Here is a 24219-nt window from a genome sequence, read left to right on the forward strand (position 1 = left end):
TATAACAGAAGCTTAGAATCTGACTGGCTAAATATTGTGTGCCTCCAGTAAATGTCTGCTTAAGGCTGAATACCTAGGAGTCTCTTTTGACGATGAATTCACTACTGGAATAATTTCTCCTTTGAAAAAAAAAGGGGGGAAACACAGAGAACTGGAAATATTATGAAACATGACCTTTAAGACTGCTATCTTCTGGTTCAGAGGGCGAAAACATTTCACTATGGGTAGGATGTAGTTTGATTTTAGAAATAAAACAGGCCTTCAGAAGCTAATTGGTAAAATAAAATAGAAAATAAAGTTTCTATATTTGGGGGCTTGAATTGTAGGGAAACTGAAGTCTCACATGCCATGAAACCCAATCTCAGATGTCTGAGTACACTGCGATGAGAGAAATTAACTCCAGACATGCTCAGGGACACTTTGTTATCAATATGTCCTGAATGATGCTACTGTACCTCAGTTTAAGAAACAATAATAGGGCTTAAGATATAGTTAGTCACGGATCCAAAGCCCCAACAATATGGCTTTAAGGTACCGGTATATTTAATTGAACTTCTGAGTGGCCAAGGGGGTATGAACAAAAAAAGATTGGCTGGGAAGTTACTGCACCGTTTCTTTCCCCACCTGTTTACAGGGAGAAAAATGCTTACTTTTTCTCTCTCCACGGCTTGCAGCTGATTATAGCCTGTTTGTATTATACTGTAAAACATTGGCTTTTCACCCAGCAAAAGAAGGATTAAATTTATAAATGTTGCCTAATTGTAGGGATTTTGACAATAAAAAATCAAGAATTACAAAGGAAAACACTGGTGTTATTCAGTCTAAGGAAGAAAGTAACTGACATATGCATCTATCTGATATGCTGGAATCCCCATTTGCTTATGAGATTCATTTATTTGATTCAGTTGCTTTTGTGTTCTGTTCCATTATGCTGCAGAGAAACTGCTTGGTATAAAAGCCTGATTGCTGTTGCTGTTAGCGATGGTACATTTCCATGCGTAATAGTCTTACTTTTGTCTTCTGGGAAGCACTTTACTTATTCTCTCTCTGTCTTAGCTGTGCATACAGATCCTGAACTGTGAAAAAACAATCAGGGATTTGTTTATCTGAATTGCTTTAGTACATGTTTCCTTCCATTTCCCTTTTAGGGTGTAATATTAAAATAATAGCTTAATATGCTTCTGCTGGTGCTGATACCACCAAAATTGAAGCATCCCTATCTTATTCAGGGGCTTTCATTCTGATCTGCAGGGTATTAGAAGGGGGAAATAGTTCCACAGGGATTTAATAGTTTACCAATATCATCCTGGAGAAATTGCATAATGGTTCAAGAACAATAAGGAGACTAATGGCACCTGAAATGCAATCATATTTCTTATGGCATAAGGTTTTTTGTAGACTAGATGAAATGGACTTTAGTCCACCCTAGACATTTCTGTTCATCTTTAAGGTGCCTCAGAACTCCTTAAGTGGTTTTGTTGCAGTGGACTAACACAGTTGCACTCTGGGCCACCTGAGGCAAAATGGGAATTGCCACCTCTTGTCCCCCTACTGTGCCATCGCCCGCTGGTACCACCATCATACCCCCCCCCCCATTTCTGCTGCCGAAATGCCCTGGCTCTTGCTGAAACTGGTGGGAGTTAAGGCAGTCTGCATGGTGCTGCTGCTTGTCATGTCTGCCCCAGGGTTGGGAAGCTGAGCTGAAATGCCACACACTGGAGCAACTCCCTCTCGCCAGCAAGAGGAGGGCATCCTGCTGGCGGCAGAAGTGGTGGGGCAGGTGGAACTCTGCCCCTTGTGCTTCTGCCCCTTGAAGTGGGCACTTCACTGTGCCACATAGTGGGCCAGCTCTGGCACCCGGTTAGAGAATTCTGCCCTAGAGTTAAACAACCGCACGTGAGTCCCAAAACAAACCGATTAGCATTTAAGAAATCTAAGAAGGAAAGCATTGCCAGTGTGGTGCAGTGGTTAAGAGCGGTAGACTCGTAATCTGGGGAACGGGGTTCGCGTCTCCGCTCCTCCACATGCAGCTGCTGGGTGACCTTGGGCTACTCACACTTCTTTGAAGTCTCTCAGCCCCACTCACCTCACAGAGTGTTTGTTGTGGGGGAGGAAGGGAACGGAGAATGTTAGCCCCTTTGAGACTCCTTAAAGGGAGTGAAAGGCGGGATATCAAATCCAAACTCTTCTCTTCTTCTTCTTTGACATTTCTCTGAGCAGTTCTCTGGAAAAAATAAGTAATTAAGAATGACTGGGCAGTCATTAAATAACTAGGTGAGATGGCAGGGTGCCGGTGGGAAACGCTAGGCCTTGTAACCTGGGTGACAAGACAAAGGAATCCACATGTGCCTTTCTGGCTCTCTTCCAAAATTGAACATAAGAAGCTGCTTTATAGTGAACCATTGGGCCATCCAACTTAATGTTGTCAACTAGGACTGGGTCTCCAGGGATACAGGCCTATGTCTTTCTCCGCCCTCCTTGGGAGATGTCAGGATTTGAACTCCTGCATGTAAGGCAGGTGCTCTGTAGCTGAGCTACAGCTCTTCCCCAAGGTACTGGGTACTTATGCAATGGCAGAAGCCATGTCAAGCAAACTCAGGATCTTCAAATCTATTCTTTTCATTCTGGTGTAGTATGATTAATACCATATTCAGCACTGCTACCTGTGTACCCTTTGTGTCTTATGACTGACACCACTTCACTTCAAGGGTATTTTCCAGTTGGCATGAAGAGGAAAAAGCCACATACCAGGCATCATATTCAGGAACAAGCACTGTAAGACCTCTAATGAGATGGGTCTTTTCAGAGTCTATAATTGGTGACAAGGTAAGGCAGCTTCATATCAAAAATAGATGTACAACACAGGGGTTATTAAGGAGGATGAAGCGTCATCGTCAAGAAGTCTTCCAGTGACTGGAAGACAGGAGATTGTAAGGGGTGCTTTACATGGATATGTCCAATATCTTCAATCTGCATTATAAAACCTTTATGTAGGCTGGTTCAAATTAATCTCTGATGGGATCCTGTTCACCTTTGCAAAAAAGGGGGGAGAGATAAGTAATGTGGCCAGCAATCCATCACTTCATTTCCTGGTCCTACTAGACAGCAGCAATGTGCAGTCCTGCAGAATTTAATTGGGTTACTTTGGTAACTCTCCTTTGTTTTAAACTTTAAAAAAAGAAGATGATGTGCAGTCATCTAAGCACATGAAAACTAGCCACAGTAGAGCTAAGAATTCCATAAAGGTGAACTCTTGATATATATAGAAGACATATATTTTTAAGAGTAAAACTGCAAACATGTTATGCAGACAACAAGAATACTGTCAGTTCCGCCATCAGAGTAATCAGTTTCTCAGATTGTTGCATTATAACTGTTATAATGCAAGTGGAGGGGCATGTTTTCAGCATTAACAAAGAGTGGGGGCGGGAGAGAAAAGCATTATTTGGGGTACACCTTATTTCTTCAATGCAATTTATCAGATTATTGTTAGAAAATACTTGAAGATGCTATGACTTGTCTTCAGATTAGCCATGCTGATCTCCCTGAAGATCAATGCTTCTGTTAGATCTCTCCCTGTCGCTGTTCCAAACATTTGGGTTACAATATTTTGTATCAAATATCAGTAACTACCAATTAAAGAGTTCCCCACTCCTGCTTCAAAAATGGATTCTTCACATTTGGTACTGCTGCAGAAAGGGTGAAAGAGGGGGTTATTCAAAAGTTTAAAAGCTGCAGGTTGAAAAATTGGGAGGTATGATATATTTTCCTGTGGAGGTGCAGCATTCACACAATTGTGATCTCCATAGGGTTCAAGAGAAATGACTCTATTGTAATATTCCATTTTTTTCTTTTCCACCCTTCCTCAGCTGGTGATGCTACACCTCTTGGACCTATATGCAGATAGGACACGGTTATCCTTTGGATAAGACAAAATTCTCTCTGAATTTTGTGATTATTTAGCTGTTCTTGGCTAAATTTTAAAAAGTCCCATATACATGTGTATTTTAAAATAAGAAAGAATTAGAAATGCATATGTTGAGAGAAAATATGTTTAGAAATGCAGGTTTTGAAAAAACGCAAGGTCAATAAACATAAGTATTAATAAGCACATGTATTTCTTACTTTACTTTAAAGCAGATCAAATACAGAGAGAGGACGAAGTGGGCTTATGAATGAACATATACAAAACTGACACATCCATACCCTTGGCATGCTCAGACTCCAGAACAGAAGTGGAAGGCTAGATGGGAGACACACAGAGACCTTCTATTCCCTATAAAAACCTCTTGAGATGCCTACACATGATCCCATCCGTGTACCAATTGTGAGTGAAAGGAAACAGGGCTTTATTGATCCCTATGACTGTGCCATTTTTCTGCATTTCCTAGCTCCAGCATACCTTCATTTGAGTGGCCAGAACTATACACAGTATTCTTAAGGAAGGGATGGAGAACCTGTGACTGGCCAAAAGTGGCTGTGCAACAAATTGCCATCCCTGACTGGGATAGGTGGGACTGTGGAAGTTGGAGTCCAACAACATCTGGAAGGCCTTGTTGTCATAATGGATTCACACTTTGGTTTCATAATGGGGTTATACTACATAGTTTCTGCATCTGCCCCAAAATCGTTGCCCTGAATTTGCTGCTATGCTTGCTAGAGCCCTACAGAAAAGCAAGATTCAGACCATGAGCTTCTGCAGAATCATGTTCCACTGCTTAGAAAAGCTGACTACGTTACCTCTGAGATGTGAAATGCACCTTTTAAAACCAAGACAGCAATGTCTGCTTTTGAACGGCAAGCAAGTAAGCCTATTGTCAAAGTGATTTCAAAGACTCTCATGCTACCAATGGCACCATGCAGTCTGCACTCTGTTCTAATGGGTATGCACTATTGATGACAACTAAATAATACCAAAGGTCAAACTTGCTGTGAGTGGAAGCCATAGGAAAAAAAGATCTCAGTGGAAAACAGATGGAACTCTCTTATGAAGATCAGCCATGTGGCAACACTGTGTTTGGTATTCTCCCTTGGGGTCTATATTCTTTCCCAAGAGATGACTCTCCCTTGGGTGGCATGTCTTAAAATATGAAAACCTTGTTATTTGGATCCAAAGACATCTATTAGAGCTGGACCACAGAGACTGCAGTGAAATCGACACAGTCTAGCAAACAGCTCTTTCATTCTCAGGACTCTTCACTAAGAGCAACTCGGTCTAAAGAGTTGTAAAAATAATTTCTTGCGTAGGGGTTGTGTCCCCCCCCCCTCCAGCTAATCCAAATATATTAATGCACTAAAGTGCGCATAACATTTTGTTTGATAGTTGCTTTAAGTAAAAGACATCATGAACTGATGCATGGAGCTTATTGCCACATCTTGTGATGAACCCTAGTAGCTTAAGTGGTGTGTTGCTTTAAAAACAACAACTATCGGACAAATTCAGGGAGGACAAGGCAATTTGCATTAATAAACAAAGGCTTCCATAGCACAGGAAGCTGCTCTATATCAATTCAGCCATGGGTCTCTCTGTTTCAGCACTGTCTGCCCCATGGGTGGACAGAAGGTAGAAGTAGATCTTTGGGTGATTTGAAGAAGTGTGTGCATTGGTTCAAGTTTGTGTTAAAATGTGAACCAAACAAATTTATTCCCCATTTGAAGATAGCATCTTCAGAGAAAGCTTTTAATAGCTGCATGCAATAGCTTACTGTAAGTAGGAGTGGAGGGATTTGTTAATTTTGTTTGGTCCTCTCATGTTCTTGGTTCCCCAGTCTTCAATTCAGTTCTCCACATTTCTGCACCACTTTGCAAATTTTCTTTTTAAAAAATCCTCATGAAAATTGTTCAGCATTTCAGTGAGAATTTATCCTAACAAACATATTTTAATGCAGTTTTGACTGATTTACACATTTTTGCAGGCAATTTTCCTAATATAATGCATCTTGTATGCTGTTTTCACTAATATATTCATTGTTTTGCTCACTTCCTCCTAGTATATGCATGTTTGTAAACATTTGTTGGTTGGATAACTGCATCGCAAATTTCAAGTGCAAATTTCAAAAGTTGGCTGTGTTTTGGTTTGCGTATTGTTTTGGAAAGTGTGAATTCAATAACTTTGGTTTTAAATGAGAACTGAAGCAGACTTCTCTCCAATCCCTATGTGTGATCAAGATGCAATGATGGTGAACTTTTGCCTCTCGTGCTCAGGAACCCTGTGGGGAGGAAATGCAAGCACACATTCCACTGATTAATAACAAACCTGTTTTAAAATGTGCTGCTTCATAAAATCAGTCTATTGTAAGCTTGAAGATGTGATATATCCACAAGTCTTCTGATTTTGCTTGGGCCTTTACCACTTTAAAGATGCCACAGACCTTGCCTGCACCCAAACCATAACTTTATAAGAAAACAAGCAAGGCAGGTGTTGTGTATGTAAGCAAAGAGTTGCCACAAGTGAACTGCAGAAGTTGGTGATGTGTCTCATTTGATGAACTTATTTGTTATTCAGAATTTAGAACTGAAGAATTCTTTGGATGCATTATTCATTGCAAATTTGACACTTGAGAAGGGAAAGAAGTTTCAAAAAATTAAAAACCTGTTTTTGCCCTCGGCTTGGTGTTTTAGTTTCATGTAGAGTTCAGTTCCTTTTAGGGTTTTGCTTTTGATGTCTTGTGTAGCTAAACTTCAAGAGCTGGTTGGAGAGCAATGTTTGCTGCACCACCACTCCCAGTTAATACACAGTACATCTGTCAGTAGACAGCAATCTCTCAGCTCATCTGAATCACAACTTTCTGTGTCATTCGTAGAAACACCATAGTCAGTCACTGTAATGCTATAACCAGTGAGTTGCACTGAAGAAAATAGTTATTTCAGGCAGCTGGCCCATGAATATGAATCTTGCTCTCTCCTCACAATGGCCAGATGTTTCACTAACTTCTTCACAACATCCATTCTTCTTAAAACAAATCATATCTTCTTAAGATCTGGAGAGAAACTACTGTCTGTTGTAACCAGACAGGAGCACAATAAAATCAGAAGGAATGTATGTGTGGGTGGGTGTTTTCTATATTAAAATAAAAATAAAAATCACGTTAACAAAATCAATTTCTTCTCTTGATGCTGCATTTCTCGTAATGTAATAGTTTTCAGGTTGGGGGAGCAAGGAATATCTAGCCAATATCAAAAACTTTCATGACTGTTTGAAATCCTTTGGCTTGAGGTGCACAACTCCAGCTGCTGGGGATCAGTCATTTTAATGATAGGCACTACAGTGGATAGGAGAAAGGAGCAAAATCCATGAGATGAATCAAATGAGTTATACCTTCTAGGTTCCTGTAATCCAGGTTTGGAGAATCTCTGGCCTGCAGACCATTCTTGGCCCACCAGGTAACTCAGTTTGGCCTGTGAGGCCACTTTCCTCAAAAAAACACCCACTCACCCACCCACTGATGTCATTGATGATGTAATCCCTTATGGAGATACTTATTTTTCACATGTTAAGTACAGTGGTACCTCTGGTTACGAACTTAATTTGTTGCAGGGGTCCGTTCTTAATCTGAAACCAATTTTAACCTGAGGTATCACTTTAGCTAATGGGGCCTCCTGCTGCCACTGTGCTGCCACTGCATGATTTCTGATCTCATCCTTGGGCAAAGACCTTAACCCAAGGTACTACTTCCGGGTTAGTGGAGTCTGTAATCAAAGTGTTTGTAACCCAAGGTACCACTGTACTTAACACCTTTTATCATTACATTTTGCACACAGAGGTCAAAAGAGGGCCAACACAAGCTGGCATTGGGGGCCTATTCATCGTTGAAGATACGGAGAGATTAAAACAACATTGTCACTAACTTCCTCACTAACTGCTACCCCTGTCTGGGGAACCCTTGTGCCAAGTTTGGTGACGATATCGCTAGAGGTGTCTGAATCCAAGATAAAAGACAGAAAATGGACAGTTGTACTACTTTTCAAAATATATACTAGATGAATGTTTCTATCAACACTTTACACATAGTGAAAATGCGTGACACAATTCACAGAAGTACCTAATTCAACCAACAACAAAGTTCAGAAGCAAGTTTTTGCACAGCAAGAAAAGAAAAAAAAGCATCAGATAAAGTCCTCTCCCATCTCTAATAAGAAGTCCAATGAGTTCAATAGGGTTTACTCCCCGTTAATAAGGTATTGCTGCTTAAGTTTGTTAGAGGAGGGGAAGGGAAAGTGTTGTGAGTGGAGGACTGCTTTCTGGACTGCTTTCATAATTTTTTAAAAGGAAAAAACAGAGAACCATATTACAGTTGTGGCTTCTTCAGATAAAAAGCACATGCACAGCCCATTGACTGTGTTATCAGGCAGGAATAACCATCACAAATCTGGTGAAGCTGGAGTGTGGAGGAGATGCATTTCCCTGGGATACCCATGGCTCAAAGTAGGACAGCCAAATGCAGAGACTGAGAGAGGCTGGAGAGACTTTAGTCTTGAAATTCTAAAGTCAATGGGTTGTTGTTGTTTAGTCGTTTAGTCGTGTCTGACTCTTCTTGACCCCATGGACCAGAGCACGCCAGGCACTCCTGTCTTCCACTGCCTCCCACAGTTTGGTCAAACTCATGTTGGTAGCTTCGAGAACACTATCCAACCATCTCGTCCTCTGTCATCCTCTTCTCCTTGTGCCCTCCATCTTTCCCAACATCAGGGTCTTTTCCAGGGTATCTTCTCTTCTCATGAGGTGGCCAAAGTATTGGAGCCTCAGTTTCACGATCTGTCCTTCCAGTGAGCACTAAGGGCTGATTTCCTTAAGAATGGATAGGTTTGATCTTTTTGCAGTCCATGGGACTCTCAAGAGTCTCCTCCAGCACCATAATTCAAAAGCATCAATTCTTCAGCAATCAGCCTTCTTTATGGTCCAGCTTTCACTTCCATACATCACTACTGGGAAAACCATAACTTTTACTATACGGACCTTTGTTGGCAAGCTTATGTCTCTACTTTTTAAGATGCTGTCTGGGTTTGCCATTGCTTTTCTCCCAAGAAGCTGGCGTCTTTTAATTTTGTGGCTGCTGTCACCATCTGCAGTGATCATGGAGCCCAAGAAAGTAAAATCTCTCACTGTCTCCATTTCTTCCCCTTCTATTTGCCAGGAGGTGATGGGACCTGGCAATGGGTAGCTTTTATTAAAAGCTCCATCAGTACGGCCTTTAGTCTGTGGGCTTATTATTATTATTTATTTATTTATTTATTTATTAAGTCAATGGGTAGCTTTTATTAAAAGCTCCGTCAGTATTGCCTTCAGTCTGTGGGCTTGCAGTTCTCTTGCTGGAAACTTGTTCAGTGCAATTTCACCCAAAGAAGACAAAAGACACGGCTTGCTCTTTTCTTAGAGCATGCTGTTCCAGGTATTGTTTCCAATCCTTTGCTTTGGAGAAGATGTGCTTCCTGAATCTTGACTCTGGGAGGTTTGGAAATCTGTTTTAATTTTAATATATATATATATATTCCCAAGCGGAGTGGGAGAGACTCAACATTCCCAGCCCTAACCATTTATCCTCCCACAACAATCTAATGGTCTGGGTTCTATTATAATTAGTAGAAAGCTTTTAAGCTTAATATACATTAATAGGAAGCACATCGCTGCAGCACAGCTCTGGTTTCATTGGTTGCAACCTTGATCCCACGGAGATCACAGCTTTATTTTGATCTTGACTTCAGGGGAGATAGGACAGCACCCAGTAAATTACAAGGAAGAAGAAGAGAAATTAGGTTGCAGTCCTCACCTCATTTACTTAGGAGTAAGCCACCAATGAATTCAGTAGTCCCAAGTTTAAGATTGTACTGTTGGTGACATGTGAGATGTGACATACAAGTTCCATTCTTGGACTGCAATTCTGGAGCAGCTGCCCTGGGGGAGGCAATATTTAACCCCTTGCACTGCCCCATGCCTTCTCCTCAATATAAACTACTCCCCCCAAATACCTATTACCTCATGAGGTGAAAGAGAACAGGCATACTACAGGTGTAGGCACTTCTTTGCTGCATGTGAGGACCTGTGTGCATTTGTCACTCACGATGATCCACACACAGATTTTGCCATATTTCCTAAATTCAAGAGCTTCAAATGAAGGAACAGTGACAAATCTGAAGCCGCCCCAAGCTGGAGATGCGCAAGTAGGATATGTGGCTTTTCATAGACTTGTGACAATGACAGCCATAATATTAACGCCACAATATTAATCATCTGTAATGTGACACCAGTGCATTAAATTCACTTTCGACTGTGATGGGCGGGCAGGCAAAAGAGAGAGAAAGGACATGTCTAGGAACTGCTAAGCAAAACTCATTTCCCAGGCCCAGGTCTGATGAAGGGAGGAGAATGGAATCTCCAAATATAAAGCTCTAAATGTTTTCTCTCTCAATTTTACAATGTGCTTTCTGAGTTTTCTGAGCTGAGTACTATGTTGGAACATTCATTAAGTGCAGTGAATAAGTAAATCCCAACCCACCCTTTAGCAGGAGGCAAGGACCAAGTCATGTTACTCACACAAACAAGGGGTAGCTGGTCTGCCCCTGAGGTTGCACAACCTCCCCAGCTCTGCTTCCAGCATGGATGTCTACAGGGGGAAAGCCTACAAAGCCAGATCTTCACACATCAGGCTCCAGTGGGCCCTGTCAGTCAGTGTTCAAGGTCCTAGGGAAGCCAGAAACATAGAGATAATAGGCCTCCCCCTTCGGATATCAATGGACACTGGAGGAAGCTCTATAACCTCAAGGGCAGAGCCAGTAGCCCTTGGAACACAGGAGTAATGTGTGAATGGGGTTCATATTTCTCAAGCATGCCCACTCCCAAAAGTTGTGGGCTTCCCGACTTCTCCCATTTCCAGAGTCCTTATATTTCCATCCACATTAGGCCTATTCTTCTTTCACTTCGCACAAGCTAGAAACTCTCACTTACTTTTTTGCAGCTTGGAGGTTGAAGACTGAGTTTCTCCTTCTGCCCTCTCCACAACGCCTCCTTTGACGAGGTTCCTTGGTCCCCAGCATGTGGCTAGAGAAGGCAATGACAAGGAGAGCAAGGAAAAGTTTCCACTTCACACAAAGGACTGATCTACACTGGTCAGTTAAAACGTTAAAAAGGCATTATAAAAATGTGACACCAGGGGGCACTGTAGAGCAGCGATCCATCATCAATGAGGAATTGCATTGAAAGCTATATTGTGGGTTCTTTAAAAGCATTTTTATATCAGTGTAGATCCAGCCAAAGTCATGCTCAGGAGCTTTGTTTTATTTTATTTATGTTCCCTTTTGTGAGCTGCCTAGAAACTGCCTGTGTAGCACACAAACCATAGTTTGTGGAACCTTTATGGAAAGAAATTTATTAGTTTGCCTCTGTCTGCACTTCCATAAAAGCTGACCACGTCTTTTTTTATTACTTGTTTCAAAATAAAGTCCAGCAAAACATTCTCATTTTGAGAAGGATGGGGCTAGAATGGGGTTTATAGTGTGCGCTGTATGATGAAACTAAGACATTTCTCGGATGTATCATACATCTCTTTCAGCTTTCTGTTTTGATTAGCTCATTGTAAGAGTTCATGTCTAATCTTGATAAGCTCATTTATATCGCACAAAAGTAGAACATTGCCTCTATTTGCATTTGCTTGTGCGTGCGGATGAATTTGATAAAGCATCAATTATTTGGGAACTGACTGGTGAGTTTGATGTTCTAGATTTTATTTTCACATGTCTGCCAGAGTATAATTGGTTAAGACAACACATTTAAGTCATTAGCAAAGCTAAAAAAGAAAAAGAAAAACCACACACCCTATAATGACGATTGTGTTTAGTAGGTTTTGTGATCTTCCCCAGTTGCAGATCAGCAGAAATACCAGAAGGCCTCTATTCATGTGGTATGCTTAATTATAACCAATAAGCCGGGATAGATTAGTCTTGTGTATGTCCCTGCTGGATATTTGCTTGTATCATGATGGATTGATATTTCTTGGAAGCAGAGGGCTTTTTGAATAGAGCTCTGGACTGTTACTTAGTTGCTATATAAAAGGCAGCACACATAAGCAATAAATTCAGCAGTAAGTAGCAAAAGACATTTTCTAGATAGAGCTGATTCCAGCAGGCTGCTGCTTGCCTGGATGAAGGGGGAAGGAAATCATGCATAGACACCTCCTTTAAAATTTGTTGCTGATCCCCAGGACCTTAGACTAGGGATGGGGAACCTGTGATCCTCCAGATGTTGCTTAACTCCAACTTACATAAGCCCTGGTCATGATGACCCATGGCAACAGTGGAATGTGCACAGGTTCCACATCCCTGCCTTCGACTTATAATCATGGTCTCAAGCATTCCAGGAAAATTGTTGTAAGCAATAGCAGCAGCAGCAGCAGCAGCAGCAACAACAACAACAACAAGTTTGACTTAGAATTAAGGTGATCCTGTTCAGTCAGTTGAGGGAGGATCTAATGGGTGCAGGTAACTGCAGATCAAGCAGAATTGGTTTCAGCTGAGGGCCAAACTGGTACAAAACAGTGAAAGTCAACCTTGGGATGGGGGATAATAGAAGCTGCAATTTAATTTTGGAACAGAGGCAATTTGGAAGGGAGTACTTAAATCTGTCCCCTGCAGGCCACATTTGTGATCAAAATGCTCCCCTTCCATCTGAGAATGTTGACAGCCTTTACTTGGACTTTGTTATTTTAACCCATGTGCAAATGTGCTCATTCTGTGTGCCTGTTTTATAATTTTGTTTTCTCATTTTTATCTGCTGTTATCCTACAGTATAAAAATGAAATAATAAACATTACCAAATAAGAGAGCTCTACCTCCAATCTGCTTTTCCAACCATAGAAGGAAAATACAGGGGGCTGATTCATGTGCAGTTTGGCCCTCAGCCATCACAGGGGAAGAGATACAGGTAGAAGGAGCATTGGCACAAACAACAGTCAGCTCTGCATCTCAAGTGGCTCAGTGGGGAACCAATCAGTCAGGAGCAACATCCTTCTTGAACTGATCTAGAGAGCTGGAATGCTTGAGGCTGCCATATACTGATAGGTCCAATTGGCTCAGCACCATCTCCTTTAATGGGAAACAGCATTTCCAAGGTGCCAGCCATGTTACATGATATCCAGTTAGCTGGAGACACCAAGGAGTGAACCTGGGATCTCTTGCATGCCAAGCATGTCTCGCCTAGGTGAAGACATTACTGGAACTGACCACTGGCCCCCACCTTCCTCCTCTAGCCTCTCACTCCCGATCCCTCCCAGGGGGGTGGGCTTCTCTTCTGGACCTGTCTGGCCTGTAGCTCAGCAATGTGAAGGACCCTTCTCAAGTCCCCATGTTTCAGGGGTGGAGGAGAACCAGTAGGATTGGGACTGTCAAGCTGCTGGGCAGCAAGGCCAACCTCTGACTTCTCTCTGTCAGAGACTGTGCTCACATCTTCTGACAGCCCCCCCCCATCGCTTAACCCTCCTGCATCTGGCATCTCCCAGCTTGTCACTCATTCCACAGACTTGTCCCATGTCCCACTACCACTGTCCTGGGTTTAAGTCATTGTCGTCTGTGTCATCCCTGAGGGGCTGTTGTGTGGGCAACACCCACCCTCTTCCTCGTCCAGCCAGTCCCTGACAGATGGGCAGATAAGTGGTTGGTCTTATGCTTCTTAAGCTGGCCTACACTACCTCCCACTGGTGATGAGAGATTTCACTTGGGAGGAGCTTGAAATGCATATGCTCCTGCTAAAACAAACAAACGCAACCTCCCCTCCACTTTGTGTTGGGTGTAACTCTCTTCCAGCTCAAAATTAATCTCTCACCCTGCTCTTGCCTAGAATGCTCACCAGACTTTTCTACTTTCTACAAGAAAAAGAAAAACCATAAACAATGAATCCCTGGGATAGGAGAAGAGTGTAATAGACTGACGTCTACACAGGAAAGGCCCTAGAAGACTTCTCTGAAGTGGGAAATTGCGGGCATCATTTCCTGGTAGGAATCATGGGACTTATCGTTTATTAGTCATCCCACAATCTTGAATTCCCACAATCCCTGGCAGAAAATGATGTTGCATGCATCACTGCCAGCTAAGGTAACAGGGGCTTTGGTATTTTTCCTTGGGGAAGGTGGGCAGATTAACAAGGAAGTGGTAGCCTGCATTTGAACCAGTAAGATTTTTGAGCATTTGACAGGACTGCTGAAAACCTGCAGTCATTTCTTTGGATACGTGTGTGCCAAAGAGGCCTCCACATCTTGTTGCCTCATGTGGGTACAATGTTGGGTAACTGCCTGCTCACTGTCCTGAATTTCCTTGTAGAAAGGATAGCCTACTCATGTGGTTAATAATAATCATAACAATACTAAGGATGTGACCCCAACAGGAGACTGAGATTTCTTCTTCTGCTCATGCATAAATTATCTGCTAAAACAGTCATAGGGAGAAGCACAACAAATATAGATCCAATGCATTTGCAAAGGTAACCAGCTGTTATCAGCCAAATATGACATGGCTTCTGTAAATGAAGTGTAAAAATATATCCGTTCATAACCTTTTCTTTGATAGGCATGCCAGTCTTGGCACTGAATACTTGCACTGCATACTCTTACACTTCGAGATAATGAAGTGATTTGGAAAATAATTATTAATCTGGTAATTTATTTTTATTTAAAATACAACATCTGATGTTGCTTCAAGTACAATCTGGGAGACAAGTGGAGCTTCATAAAAGGGGTTATTATATTATTAATATATCATCTCACAGAAACAAAATAAGAAGCAGAAGTAAGCTGGAATTTATCCAGAAACCCAAGAGAATTAGAATAGATTATTACAAAACAACTTGAGCACTGAAGTTCTGTAGGAACTAAAAAAATAATCATGCAGAAACAAGCTTGATGGTCAGAGATGGACAGGGAAGGAAGAATCTGTGGCAGCAGAACCACCAGGTTCAAAGCTTCACCAGGCTTCCATTAACAGGGCAGAAGAGGAAGTTTTGCCCTGGTTTTGTTTGTAATGACTTGCCACTTCCTTTTATATTTGTCCTTTCATTTGTATTTTTCCTCCCATTGATTCCAGCAGGGATGGAAAAACTGGTATGCCAGCTCCAAAGCCCACGGAGATGTCACCACAGGATTGAGCCGTTGCTGAATACTCACAATACAAAAGCCTTTTGAGGAAAATCAATGAAAGGAGATAGTTTTGGAGCAAGTATATACATAAACATATAGATGCATAAAAATCCATGGCTGCCGTCACCCAATGCAGCTTGCGTGGTTAACTTCAGCATGGTGAACAGCAGGCAGTAGAGCGAGGAAACAGTGCTGGTGCATTTGTTTAATGGACAAGGGGAAAAGGCGTTTCACAAAATGGTCTAACAAGTTGCTAGAAGGATCAGGCAGTGGCCCATCTAGTCCAACATCCTGTTCTCAAAGTGGCCATTGAAGGGATACTACAGGGGAACTGCTTGCAGGAATTGCATGAGGACATGGAAGCTGGTTGGGTTTAAATACCCAATAGGCGAACCAGAGTGAAGCCTACAGGCTTAGTCCGATCAGCCTGGATTAGCGGGCAGGCTATAATCCACTTCCAAGGCTGGCACGAGAACCATTTTGGGATTTCACCAGCCTAGGAAACCCCCCTCCCCCTATACAAAGCCCCTCACTGGATCATGGTGGAGTGAGAAGCGCCATTCTACAAAGCCCCCTGACCATTTAAGGTAAGCAGGCTGTCAGGGAACTGCCATCGGAGCGGGAGGCGGAGAGGAGGCTCCCGGACGATGGTGGAGAAGGTCCTAGTAGGAGGAGGGATAGCCCATCCACTGGGGAAGGTAATCGGTGCAACACCAGTGGAGAAGGGGAGGAGATAGAGGAATGGGAGAGGTGGCTCCCGGACTCTTCGCAGGAGACCAGCGGAGAGGGTACGAGTACTCCATTGCCCACACCCACCTTGCGCAGAAAACTTTCGCGCAGGCAACGGGGGAGGAGACTGGGCGTCAAACAGCTTCTATGCTGGAAGCGGTTTAAGAAACACCCACTGACGGATTCTGCCAGCGACTGAGGCAGCCACGGATCTTGAGGCTGTCCTGACAGAAAGGGTTCAACCATGCAACCTAGCCAGGAGTAAAGGCAACTTACGCACGAGCAACCCCTAGAACCATTACACAGGCTTGTGGACTTATCACTGGCATCTGGCTGGCAACTTATAGCAAGCCACTCAGTGAAAGGCTTCTCTCTCTGCTCTGTGTCCCCTTCAGTCATACAGTGCAAGAAGGTGACTGGTGGGGACGAGTCGTTGGGGATGGGACTTTGCATACACAGTTCGCTGCCCTCTCTGTGCATTTTCCTGAAGAGCGTTTAGGTGCTAGAATATCAATGGCAATAATTCAGAAGGCATGGAACAAAGGAAATCTGATTGCTCTCAGTATTATTAACACTGCCCAATCAGCAAGCAGAGAACAAGCTGTGACATACACATGTATTTGAAATGATAACCCGTATCAATCACTCCTGAGCGTATTCTATGGTATTCTAAAGAGGCCGTCTAAAAATGTTGCTGCAATTCAACATGATCAACATTTAGTACTAGCGAATTTAAATTTTTTAAAAATGTGAATGCTTGGACTAAATTTAAGCATTTGAACCTTCCCTTGAACTATTTAATTGTAATTCTGTTTCATCCGGTGATGGCCTTCATTGAATTGCAAATTGTTTAACAAGCTTTCATACTGTAATGCAAGGGGAAAGCTGTCGAAGTTACAAATGAATGATCAGAACACTTTCAAAGGATTGGATCATTCAATTCAGACAGTTGGATTCCAAGTTTCAAAGAGTTAGATTGAGATTCAATAGTGCCAGAGGGTTAAATCCAGGTGTTTCAGAAAGTTGGATGCCTGTATTTCCAAAGTATACTAATTGTATGACAACTTTTTAAATTAACTACAGTGAGTAGCAATGCAACAACAAAAAGTACATCTAAGAGATGGGAAAATAACCACACAGAAGATACTATCTAATGATGAACATCCATGAGCTGAACAGATTTCCCATCATGCAGTGTGACTTCCCCTTCTTCTCCTCCCACTCACATCCTCCTGTGTGTCCCTCCCCGATCTGCTCTCGAGAAATGGGAGTCCTCTGGATGTATATTTGGTCAGCCATAAGGGCTGCAGGTGGGAAGAGAGGAAGGTGTGTTTCCCTCATGCAATGTTGGATATCACTCAGTATTTTGAACTATGCTGGCTACCCTCCCCACAATGATTAAATCTGGGTACAAACAAATACAGGGGTTTTGTTACCTAACAGCTTTACTTTATGAGTTTCATCTATTTACTCTTCAAATGCATGATAATTTACAGCTTCTCACTTCCTATTCATACATCAATGCTATGTTGCCATTCTATTTTGATGTCTGTATAATTGTTTCAATTATTCTTCTATACTAGATGCTCCAGTGTTGTGTAAATAAATGCTTAATTCTGTTATTTAATACAAAATAAATAAATAAAATATTCCACAACCTTGGGATTCCCGGCAAATCTAATCCATGTTGTTGAGTGTTAATAAAAACCAGTTAGAGGTGCAAAGAAAGTAAGTGTGGGTGTGACCTAATATATACCTTAAATGAGAATTAATTTTCTTTTTTTGCTATACATTCCTTGATCCCCCACCCCCCCAGTTTGCAATACAATCCCACATGGTTGTGCTATTGCCTTTGAATACGTGCTTACCCAACTATCTAGTTAAGGCTAGAATGCTGCAGGGGCACACTTTGAACTGATCATCTGGATAAAGTTTTAGTTGCTGGTTACTCTCAATAAAACATTAATCTTATGCTTTAGGCTAGCCCAGAGAACTGTGAATGACTCCAATTAAGAGGCGTGAATATCATTTACACCTTTCTGTTCCACTCTGAAGAAAGGCTACAGCTGCAAAATGCAGGCTGAAAAAAGTGGATGTTTCGAACAGAAATGGTAGAGCATACTTAAAACCATAACTCTTTTTTAATGGAGAAAAAATAATATATGCAGCATTTTAAGGAGAACTAAAATTATTACTTTCCTTCTGTTTGTTCTCACATGGAAACAAAAACAGAAGACGATGAGACAATGGCTGCCATCCAGTAGCCATTGATCTCAGAGGGTTGCAACTCACTCAGCTTGCTTTGGATAGCAACCGATGAAACCATGCTTCAAAATATTTAATAGCTTTCATTTTAAATCAATACGTTATCTGCATACATAAAAAGTGATTCTAGTAGGGTCAAAGGAACTAATTAAGTAATGGATCAATTTATTTGATAGAGCTGATGCAGTTTTAGTGATAGCCAGTTACTCCAAATCAAAGACTTAAAAACCACATGAAGATTTCAGGTTGTGCAAAATAAAACAACCTTTCCCATCCCCCATTCAACAACTGGCGCTTTGCAAAGCTGCTATCCTTGTGCCCACCTCTAACAGCAGGCTGGTTCCACACATCCTTCTTTCCTAAGCTCCACTTTCTGATGCCTAGGGCAGGACTTTGGGGCAGAAGCAGGCCTGTACAGGGGGAGGGGGGGACAGCCAGGTAGTACACTTGCCCCAAGCCTAGGAAGGCTAAGCTGGATGGCTGGGAAACCTGCCAGAGACCTGCCAGGGACCAGCTGCTTTTTTGTTTGAGTGTATCCTCTCTAGGTTTGCAGACAGCATCTTAAAGCAGAGACAAAGGTCCATATAGTTAAAGCTATGGTTTTCCCAGTAGTGATGTATGGAAGTGAGAGCTGGACCATAAAGAAGGCTGATCGCCAAAAAATCGATGCGTTTGAATTATGGTGCTGGAGGAGACTCTTGAGAGTCCCATGGACTGCAAGAAGATCAAACCTATCAATTGGTAAGGAAATCAGTCCTGAGAACTCACTGGAAGGACAGATCCTGAAGCTGAGGCTCCAATACTTTGGCCACCTCATGAGAAGAGAAGACTCCTTGGAAAAGACCCTGATGTTGGGAAAGATTGAGGGCACAAGGAGAAGGGGACGACAGAGGACAAGATGGTTGGACAGTGTTCTTGAAGCTACTAACATGACCAAACTGCAGGAGGTAGTGGAAGACAGGAGTGGCTGGCGTGCTCTGGTTCATGGGGTCACGAAGAGTCGGACACAACTAAACGACTGAGCAACAACAACATCCTCTCCAACCGCTCCCCCCAACAAAATCTAGTTGCTCTTTCACTATATCCTCTGCCTTTGTTTTGGTGCTACCTGAGCAGTTTGTAATAGATAATGCTAATTCAAGATTTAATTGTGGCTCAGAGGGCTCATGACTTAATTGTGGCTCAGACCTGGGCAGGTAAGCCAGGTGAGCCGGAAGGTTGGAGAGTGTATGTGCCATCATCCATCAGATTATCCTTTCTGTCACCAGGAAATCTTCTGAACTCATGAAAAAAGCCTATCTTCCACACATCAGAATCACCCCCAATAGATCAAAGGACTGTAAAACAGAAATAAATAAAATGAAGACAATTCTCCCATGAATCTCATTCAAACTGTGCTTTCCACTTAATGAAAAGAAAAGCTTTAGCGAGATTTTTACAGCCTAAGCAGTTGGTTCCAAGGTGTTGATGGTCATTAGCAATATCTCAATTCAGCCAATTAGAACTATTTTTGTATCAAATTAAGCTTCAAGTTTTCAAGGGCTTTGTTATGCACAAACCTTTCCCTGACAATGCTTTGGAGAATTCCCGTTCCTTAACAAGCAGAGAATGCATTGAAAGAAAATGTATTGCTAGATTGAAGAAGGAGGGGAAGGGAAAAGGCATCAGCCCGTCTGAAAGGTGATCCAAGGTCACCTCAGAGAAACAGGATGGAATGCCAAAGGAGACAGAATCAATGAGAGTGCTGGTGGCATCTTGATCTTCTGGGTCTGAGGAGACAAAGTTCTATTAATGAGACTGGAATTAACAAAGTGGTACAAGAAGTTTCTGCATCTGTGTCATTTGCCACCACCGCTGCTGCCTCCACCACCTCCTGTCTCCCAGGTATATGAGCTGAGAGAGGAGAAGGCAGCAGAGATAGGAGAAAGGTTTAAGGCTCCAAAACATTGCACTTCCATTCTCTTCTATCCTGGTTTGGTGACACTTTAGAACCAGATGAATCCAAGGATGCCATGAAGGCACTTGTGAAGTGGACAAGTTGTGGACTCCAGAACCTGCACCCTTCTTCTCTGGAGGATGTTAAACATGAGCTCTGGTCCAGAATGTATGTCATGACTTTTTCCTGTTCAGACATGTTGTTGTTGTTTAGTCGTTCAGTCGTGTCCGACTCTTCGTGACCCCATGGACCAGAGCACGCCAGGCACTTCTGTCTTCCACTGCCACCCGCAGTTTGGTCAGATTCATGTTTGTAGCTTCGAGAACACTGTCTAACCATCTCGTCCTCTGTCGTCCCCTTCTCCTTGTGCCCTCCATCTTTCCCAACATCAGGGTCTTTTCCAGTGAGTCTTCTCTTCTCATGAGGTGGCCAAAGTATTGGAGCCTCAGCTTCACGATCTGTCCTTCCAGTGAGCACTCAGGGCTGATTTCCTTAAGAATGGATGCGTTTGATCTTCTTGCAGTCCATGGGACTCTCAAGAGTCTCCTCCAGCACCATAATTCAAAAGCGTCAATTCTTCGGCGATCAGCTTTCTTTATGGTCCAGCTCTCACTTCCATACATCACTACTGGGAAAACCATGGCTTTTACTATACGGACCTTTGTTGGCAAGGTGATGTCTCTACTTTTTAGAATGCTATCTAGGTTTGCCATTGCTTTCCTCCCAAGAAGCAGGCGTCTCTTAATTTCGTGGCTGCTGTCACCATCTGCAGTGATCATGGAACCCAAGAAAGTAAAATCTCTCACTGCTTCCATTTCCTCCCCTTCTATTTGCCAGGAGGTGATGGGACCAGTGGCCATGATCTTCGTTTTTTTGATGTTGAGCTTCAGACCATATTTTGTGCTCTCCTCTTTCACCCTCAATAAAAGGTTTTTTAATTCCTCCTCACTTTCTGCCATCAAGGTTGTGTCATCTGCATATCTGAGGTTGTTGATATTTCTTCCAGCAATCTTAATTCCGGCTAGGGATTCATCCAGCCCAGCCTTTCGCATGATGAATTCTGCATATAAGTTAAATAAGCAGGGAGACAAAATACAGCCTTGTCGTACTCCTTTCCCAATTTTGAACCAATCAGTTGTTCCATATCCAGTTCTAACTGTAGCTTCTTGTCCCACATAGAGATTTCTCAGGAGACAGATGAGGTGATCAGGCAATAGCTAAAGGTAGCACTGTGCTAAATGAGAAAGTATGCATGCAGATGGTGTCAACTACACATTATACCCAGAATATCACTTGCATGACTCTTAAATTATTGTGTGGCAAGAGCACTTCTTATGACATTTCACTTCCTGGGGAAGAAATACCAGCATCAGTGCCTTATTTTCAAACACATAACAAATGTTTGAAGAATATGTTGACTACTCAAGTTGTCAGCAGTCATTAAGGAGTCTAGCATGGCAACCTATTCAGCTACTAACACAACAATTTCAGGATTGCCTTGAATGTATTATGTAGCCACACAGGAATGCTGGGGAATGTTTCTCATGTGGCGTATCATCTTTGAGGACATCTCTGGAGGGCATACTCAGCTAATCCAAGGTAACAGGTGGAATATCCTTTACAATTTCACTCTCTAGTAAAGCAGGGGGTGGATCTTTCATTTGTAAAACTTCACTGCGTTGGTGATAAGTGATATCACCATTCCTGCTGTCATGAGAAAGTCCTTTTGTTCACGTTAAGCAGAATCTCTGTTAGCCCGGTACTTTATTGTGGTAAGTATATCAAGCTGATAGGCTGTGCACTTTATTAGAGGAGTTCACAGCATAATCCTATGCATATTTACTTGGACGTAAGGCCCTTTCTGCACATTTATAGTGGCTTAGTTGCTGCGGAGGGGGTTCTGGATTAATGGACATGGTGCCACATGGCACCATCCTTATTCAGCTAGTGTTCTGATATACTGTACTAAAAAACTTCTTTTTCTTCTATTGTAAAAAATCCAACTTTTGTGAAAGATGCAGGTTGGAGCTTTGATAATGCTTGGAATGTGGATAAGCATCACCTCAGTTTCTGTATGGAGTGGGTGTGGTTTGAGATACATCTGCCTAGTGCCACTTTCCCCTGAGTCGTTTCAGCTGTCAGTTTGCGACCTCAGTTCAGGCGATAGAGATGGCAGAGAAAGATGATAGACCTGAGTAAAAGTACTGTGCAGTAGAGCAATCATTAACTAGACACAATTTAATCACAGTAACCAGGTATTCTAAAGCTCAGGCAGACCCGTAGTCAGGGGCGTAGCTAGCTGCTCCAGCACCCAGAGAGGTGGGGGCAGAGTGATCTGCCCACAGGGGCGGGGCAATCCGCCCATGGAGGTGCGGTGATCCACCCACAGGGGCGGGGCAATCCACCCAGGGGGAGCCACGGTGATCCATGCATGGGGGAACCATGGCAATTTGCGCACGGGGGTGTTGTGGCAATCCGCACAAGATCCTTTCCATGTTTGCAGCACTGCCCCCAAAGTGGCCCTTTAAAACCACTTGATAGTCCAGCTGTAGGCGCTCGTCTTCCAGGCAGAATGAAAGGCGCACCCACTGATCCCACTTCCCTTCCTGCCACCCTCCATTGTTTGCTTGCCTGCCTCCTTCCCATCCTCTCCCCTGCCTGCCTGCCTCCTCCAGCCAGGAGCGTAGGGCAATGGCTCACTGTCCACGACTCTCAGTCCTAAGCCTACCATGAGCCATTGGGGGAAAGGGTGAGCTGCTGTGCCGCAGCAAAGTGGCACAGCTCCCTGCTTCCCCCGACGGCTCACGGTAGGCTTGGGACTGGGAGTCGCAGATGGGCAGCACATTGAATGTCACCCCTCTCAGGGATGACACCCAGGGCAACCCGCCCCCACCACACCCCCTTCCTCCACCACTTCCCATGGTTCCTCTTCTAATCTCCTATACATCCACAATATCAGTATTGTAGAATGCTAGGCATCAAGGGCTATCTCCATGCACATGTTCATAACACTGACATTTCTTGTCTGGAGGTGGTGGGCTCACATTTATTGGAGGTTTCTAAGCAGAGGTAAGATGGCCGTCTGTCCTAGATGCTTAGTTGAGATTCCTGCATTGCAGGGGGTTGGATTAGATGACCCTTGGGTCCTTTCCCACTCTATGATTCTGTGAGAGTTGTGATTACAGCCTTCCATTAGTGTGGAAAAGAAGAAAAACAATTTGCTCTCAGACAACAGCGGCAGGTGACCAAAGCTGCAGTCAGTCAGCCAAAAATTCTGAAAAACATTCAACCCAACAGTTACTATACCACATGTAAATGTGGAAAGCTCCTGAGTCTTGCTATGCTTGGGGGGGCTAATTCCTCAAATAGGAGCACAACCTCACTCTTTTAAAAGTTATATATTGTTGTATCCCTTGGTATTTTGAACAGTTCTGCTCTTGTTTACATTAATTTTTGCCATCCGTAGATCCAGTTATCTTGCCTTTTGTGAAACTCCAGAACCGGGTGCCCTGGTGTATCTCTAACACAACTAGTGTTTATGTTTGGTTTTGACTAAAGCTCAGTCAAACATTTCAGCACAGCTTTTTTTCTTTTTCCTACCGAAGTAAAAAATTTGTGAGAATATGAAGAGAAAGAGAAACAGAATGATAAAGCAATTATTGGGGTGCAATTAAGCAAATCCATCCCTGAGTGCAGGCTTACTTTGACAAGTGTTGACAATAGCAGCAGTGGCATTTTTATGCATTTTTTAAAAATTATTATTATTATTATTATTATTATTATTATTATTATTATTAAACATATTGTAAGAACACCACTCTGCTCTTATCTTTGGAGTGCTGAGCTGGGTACCATCACTCATTCCTGATGCTGCTTGCTAATGTGCTGCTGCTCACCCTTCCATTAGATCATAAGGGAACCACCAGGACAGTGCTGCCCCTGATTGACATGAAGCCTATTCCGAGCAAGGTGAACGGTTCCTGCTCTCACTCTGATTTGGCTTGGTGACACTGGTATGTAGAAAAATATGAAGTGACTATGTGACGATGGTGACTATGTGATCTCTGATTGGCTGGGGCTGCCTCAAGAAGAAGCCCTTGAAAAATAGCACCAAAAGTACAGAATATGAAACAGTTGTGTTCAGCATGGTTTGCTGTATACTGGGATGGAGGG

At 42.8% G+C, this 24219-nt stretch overlaps 1 long non-coding RNA gene across 1 annotated transcript; it reads right to left on the bottom strand.

Moving 5' to 3' along the window:
- Positions 1–5347: 5347 nt before the first annotated feature.
- On the bottom strand, positions 5348–12219 carry LOC310660150. Its single transcript, XR_014503244.1, has 3 exons — positions 12131–12219; positions 10943–11035; positions 5348–7262 (listed from the first exon to the last, which is right to left on the bottom strand). It is a non-coding gene; the product is annotated as an uncharacterized lncRNA (long non-coding RNA).
- Positions 12220–24219: the final 12000 nt, after the last annotated feature.

Source organism: Podarcis tiliguerta, assembly GCF_965153285.1.
Source record: "Podarcis tiliguerta genome assembly, chromosome: 11".
NCBI classification, from domain to species: domain Eukaryota; kingdom Metazoa; phylum Chordata; class Lepidosauria; order Squamata; family Lacertidae; genus Podarcis; species Podarcis tiliguerta.